This window comes from Prinia subflava, chromosome 15 (assembly GCF_021018805.1).
Source record: "Prinia subflava isolate CZ2003 ecotype Zambia chromosome 15, Cam_Psub_1.2, whole genome shotgun sequence".
Classification (NCBI taxonomy): domain Eukaryota; kingdom Metazoa; phylum Chordata; class Aves; order Passeriformes; family Cisticolidae; genus Prinia; species Prinia subflava.
The window spans coordinates 7,687,308-7,693,307 of record NC_086261.1 but is presented as its reverse complement, the minus strand read 5'-3'; positions in this window follow the sequence as shown (position 1 = coordinate 7,693,307).

Here is a 6,000-nt window from a genome sequence, read left to right as displayed (position 1 = left end):
CTCGGTGCCTCCCCCGCGGCCCGAGCCGCTCGAGAGGGGACTTGGCCGGCTTTTATTTTAATCTATCTTAGAGACAGGGCGGGGGGGAAATGCCATGACTGGGATCTCCTTAATTTTACGGCCTTGGATTTTCTCCTAATTTATTGATTTCTCTGTTAGGGTGGTCGCAGCTAGAACGCTGGCGGCTGGGGCGGGGGAAGTCGCCCGTCCGCCCCGCTGCCTGGGAGGACAGCCCGGGGTGCGGGGACGGTGGCACCGAGCGGGCACCAGGGGCTCGCCTGGCCCAGGCACCGGCCTCGCTTTATCCCCACGGGGGAGGCCCCCTTTCTCACCGCGGGGCCCCGGTGGCCGGGAGAAGCTCGGGGCGCCGCCGGCAGCTTTCCCCGCTCCCGGGGCCGTTCGGGCGGCGAGGCGGCCCCGCTCCAGCCTCGTTGTCCCTGCGGCAGCGGCGAGGGGGCCCAGACTGGCAGAGCCAGCCCCCCTAAGCCGCAGCTCTGCCCGGCTGCCGCCGTGCGAGGTCTCCCGCCCGCCGTGCCGAGCCTCCGGGCCGCCGTGTAGCTCAAGCGAGGATGCTACGGGTAAACCACCGCAGCTCGCCGGGCTTCTCGGGGCTGGAGAGGGGATTCCCTCTCTCTGACGGTCAAAGGAGGTGATTTTCTTGGCAGAAATATATATGATAATATATTTCTTCCCTGCTCCTTTTCGGCAATGTCTTGCTCTGCTCGGAGCTCTCGCCTTGACCCTCTCCTTATAGGCAGAGCCCCAGTACGTGGGAGATAATACCTTGCGCTAGGGGTATTTTTGTTTGTCTTTAGCCTTTGGGTATTGTGGAATTAAAAAAAAAAAAAAAAGATTATTTTTTGAGTTTTTTTGGTGGGGGGAGTAGGGTTTGTTTGGGCTTTCTTTTTGGCGCAATTTTATCAGGATGCGTACAAAATGGCTCCTTGGCACAGCGCAAAGCACCAGAGAGAAGCCTGGGGAGGGATCGGCGGGGTTGCCCTGGCTCCGGAGCTGCGGTGGCATCGCCCAGAGACAGCTCCTTTCCTCCTCCCCTGGGCCGCCCACGGGGGCCGCGGGGCTCGCCTTCATCTGCACGAGAGAAAACAACCCGAGCGGCGGTGGCCCGACGGGACGGGGAGGGACGGAGGTGCCGGTGTGGCTCTGGCCATGGTGCTGCACCGGCCCTGCGGCCCCACCCGCGGGCAGGACGGCGCCGCTGCCGCTCCCTGCTCCGGTGACCCCGGCCCCGGGCAAGGCGGGCGGCCCCGCTGGCCGCACCTCGGAAGAGCCCGGTCACCAGGCCGCCCCTGAATTATTTAACGTGATCGCCCAGGAACGAGTCCGCTGCCTTCCCCTCTTCTACGTCCTGCACGTCTGACGTCACTTTTCTTTAATTAGGAGAAGTTATTTTTAGCCAACCTGGAGTAACCCCCCACGCCTCGCAGCCTCGAGCTGCATCTTCTTCTAATTGTTTTTTTTTGGTTGTTTTAATTTTTTTTGATTTTTTTTTTGCTTTTCCCCTCACCATCGGGGCTTGGCAAAGAAGCGGCAGCTCCCGACGGGCGTGAAGGAGACGCGTCGCTTTGTTTAGTAATTAAAAGCCGCCTCTGAGCAAACCCCGGCGCCGAAAAGGCAAAGCGGCTGCGTCTCACCCCCGGCTCCTCTCTTCTCTCGGCCGTCGGGGCCGGGAACCGGGTGGGGACAGCCCCGGACCTTCCTCGCTTGGCGGGGCGAGGTGCTGCCTGTCCGGGGGCCGGGGGTGGAGGCACGTCGAAGGGATCCGGCCAGGTGCAGACTCTCAGGCCACCTGCACTGCTATGATTCGGGTTTCCTTAAGGCTGAGGCCTAAAATGCATTTCACTTCCAGGGTGATACAAGGAAAACAAAAAACAAACAAACAAACAAAAAAGCCAAAAAACCACGAAAACCAAACAACAAACCCAGAGGAAGCAGGCATTCGCGGGAAGGCAGGGAGCAAAAAGAAAAAATGAATGGGAGGAAAAATAAAAAATAAAAAAATTTAAAAAAAGGAAAAATATTTTAAAATAGGATAAAATCAGAAAGAAAAAGGAAATGATAATAAACAAGGATTAAGTAAAATAAAAATGCTTTCGCCTTTTTTTTTTTTTTAGCAAATAAAATGCATGCAGCAAATGAAAAATGAAATAAATCCTCCAGCACGAGAAGCTGGTGGCAGATCAGAGCACGAGCAGCGGTAGTCCCTTTGCTGGTCCTCAGGGGTAAATACGAGCAGGGGAGCGGGACGCCCTGGTGTCCTCCCCGTCACCCCTAAAAACAGGCCCAGCAGCAACACCCGCTGCACCGGGAGGATGAACTTCCTCGGGAGCCCGGGATTTCTCCCGCGGCCTAAAGCCTGGGTGTCCCGGGAGGCTCGGCCTCATCCGGGCGTTTTGCCCGGTGCCGCTTCTCAGACTGGCGAGAGGGGAGGTTTGGGGGAAATTCGGCAGTCCCCAGCAGCGCTCGGTCCCAGCTCCCCGCCTTTCCGTCCGGACTCAGCCCGCTCCGGGCCCCTCTCCCGGGCTGCAACGTGCCGGGCATCCAGGGAGAAGCTGCCGGAGCAAACGCGTCCCCGGCAGCAAAATCCCCTGTGTTTCGCACTCGTGCCCCGAGAGGGGTGAGCCGGGGCCAGGGAGCGGCGCTGGGCGGTCCCGGTCCCGCGTGGTGCCGGCACCTGGAGGCGCCCAACTTCCCGGCGGGAACCGGCCCAACTTCGTATCCCCCGTCCCTCTGTCCCTGCCTCCCTCCTCCCCCTCCGGCAGCCGGTGTGTTCCCCCGGACCAGATTGTCCCCCCGCGCCCTCCCGCCTCCCCGGGGCCGCCCCGCCGAGGCGGCGATGCCCGGCCGCGACACTCACTCTGCTGCCGTGCGGAGGGCAGGACGGTGGTCCCCGGGAGAAGCGGACGGCGGGGCCATTCCCCTCCCCGGGGCGGGCGGAGGGGCGGACAGGGCTGCCCCCGGCCGAGCGGCGGCTCCCGCAGCTCCCAGCCCCGGGCGCGGGCGGCGGAGGCGGCTCTGCCCCGGCTCCGTGCGTCTTCCCGGCTGCTGCCGGAGCCGGCTCTGGTCGCTGGCCGGGAGCTGCCGCCGCCGGCAGGCTCTGCCCGCACTGACGTCAGCCCGGCAGCCGCCTATTCACTCCAACCATGGCGGAGAGGAGGAGGAGGAGGGAGAGGGGGAGGGGAGGAGGCGGTGGGAGGGAGGGGGAGAGGAGGAGGACGGGAGGAAGACGGCGGTGGCGGCGGGGGCTGGTGGCTGGCAGGCTCCGCCGAGCAGAAAGCGCAGCCCCTCCGCCTCACCCCTTAATTACCCCCCGAGGACGGGGCTGCGGGGGAGGGGGGCCGTGTACCCCCCTTCCCCCCGGTGAGTCCCTCTGCCTCCCGCTCCCCCGGGGCCGCCGTCGCTCACCTGGCCGCCCCACCGGGCGCCCCGCTCTTCCCCCAGCCCCGGGAAGCGATTCTCCAGGGGAAAGCGGGACCAGTTCCCTCCCAGACCCCGCCACCCGAGTCCCCTCTTGGTGGTGCCCCCCATCCCATGAGGAACGGACCCCGTGACGGGGGACAGGGAAAGGGCTGCGGCTGCCCCTAACCCTCCCCTGGCCCGGGCAGCTCCCAGGGTCTCTTGGCCTCGCACCGCTGTCCAAATGCTGAAAGGACCCGAGACGGCCCGGCCCGGCCCAGCGCAGCACAGCCTGGCACGGAACAGCACAGCACAGCACGGCCCGCCTGCAGCCGTCGGGCAGAGCAGCGGCACAGACTGCCCCCGGGCCGAGTCCCCGGCCTTGGAAAGGCAGTCTGTCCTGGAGCCGTACCGGGCCGGGCCGGGCCGTGCCGTGCCTTCCCGACGCACAGGCCGAGCCCGGAGCCCGGTTGGCCCCGCCAGGCGCAGCGCAGCTCCCGGTGGCCGCAGCGAGCTGGACGCGGGGCGCGGGCACGCAGGTACAGCCGGCGCGTCCCCCTCCTCTCCCCTCCGCCTCTACCTTCCTTATGGTCTTTACAGAATCACACACATACTGCACCGCCTGCAGCCTGCTGTAAGGCTCAAAAAGCCCTCCCCAAAACCCCACAGCCCCCCCCCCCCCCCCCCCCAATCCCTCCTGGCACACCTTTACTTCGCTTCTGACCTCTCCTCTTCCTTCCTGCGTTTAACCTGGCTTCTAATTTTTATCTCCGATTCACTCCACCGATGCCCCGGAGCGGCTCTGGGGAGTCTCTCGCCACCCCGATGAATACACAGGGATCCCCAGACAGGTTTTCTATGTAGGAAAAAACAAACCGATCGAGCCCGAGAGATCTGCATCAGCCGAACACGCCGCCTCGCCTTTACATTCGTGTTTTTAAATCCCCCCGTTATTTTTTCTTTTTTGCATCTGCGAGTTGCCACGAAAGGAAATACAACTCCAAATGCCACTGCCAGCAGAAATTGGAGCTCGTTGCCAAATTCAGTAGTATTTTATTTTAAAAGCAATTAACACCATTAAAAAAAAAAAAAAAAAAAGAAAGAAAGAAAGAAAAAGAAAAAAGAAAGAAAGAAAGAAAAAAGCGCGTCTTCTCCTCTTCCCGGGGAGTGCAAGAAATCCTTTTGCTCACCCAGAGTCGAAAACCTAATGGCATTGTCGTTAAACACGAAAAGGAGAATATTAAGAAATTGCAACACTCCCTCCCGAGCGCTCCCCCCCTCCCAGTTTATTTGCCCTAATAATTAATTCACAAGAGCTTAACTTCGGTGTAACCCCGGCGGTCTTTTCATTAAAAAATCCCCGCGTTTCCTATTGAATTAGCTCTGCTCCATTGTCGCTGAAATGAAGACGCCAAACCAACTTTTACCCTGAGCATTTTCTCACCAGCCCAAAGAAAAGTCTCTCTCCTTTCTCTTTTCTCTGTTTTTTTTTCTTTCTTTTTTTTTTTTTTTTTTTCTTCTTTTTATTTTTTTTTTTTAATTCAAGCACCCAGGCGATGGACGTGTCCTGCAATTTAACTACTTTCAAATTCTTTGTTCGGGTCCCACCGGGGCTCTATTGTCACCCTATTGAGAGAGCTTATTGCCAAGTCAAGCCTGAGCGAATTGAGACACGCACGGGAGGAGCCCCGGGGGCTGGGAGCGGGATCCGTGGGCTGCACGGCCCGGGGGGACCCCGACCCAGCCCCGAGGGAGCGGGCACGGAGCGGGGCAGGGGCTGTCGGCAGCCCCCGGGCCGCGAGAACCGGCACCGATTCCACAGGAGCCGCAGCCGCCAAAGCAGCCCGGGCCCCGCAGAGCCCGCGGGTTGTGCTGGGGCAGCCCCGGGAAGGGGCGCCCCACGGGATCGGGCTCCTCTGAACCCTCAAAGCATCCCTCGCAGCAGAGCCTTGGCTCGGGTACCACTGCTGCGGGCAGGAGAGGGACTTACCTCGGCTGCCCGCGGTGCCGCCAGCTTCCCTCCTTCGCTGGTTCTCCCTTAATCCCGAAAAGGAGGGTCCTCTTCTGCTCTCATCCCACCCCCGACCCCTCCACCTCGGAGCCGGCTCCCGCCTGCCTCCCGTCGCCCTCTTCAGCGCTCACTTTGGGAGCTCCGGGGCTCGCTTCCCGAGCAGGGAAAGAGCGGGATGTTGGGGTGATTCTCTTTTCTCTTTTCTTTCCCTCTCTCTCGACTCCTCCCCAGCCTGGAAAAGGGGTTGCGAGCTGAAACAGGGGGATACGAGCTTCACGGAAGGGTTATTTGAGGAGAAAAAAAAAAAAGCTGAAAGAGCAGTGCTGGGCATGGATTCCCACGTAAGCCCGTACGTCACCTATAAAAATTGCCCGTTTCTCCCGTTTCTTGGCTCCGGGGGGGCAGCTGAGACATCTCTACCTGTGGAGGCAGGAGGTGAAGCCCCGTTAAAACCGGCGCCCCGTTAAAAACGTCCTGCTCCAGCTGGGAGGGGAAAGCAGAACCGGGCAGGGGCCGCCTCTCTGCATCATCACCCTCTGCCCCGTGGTGATGTTTGGCCGCCCCCTGCTCCCCCA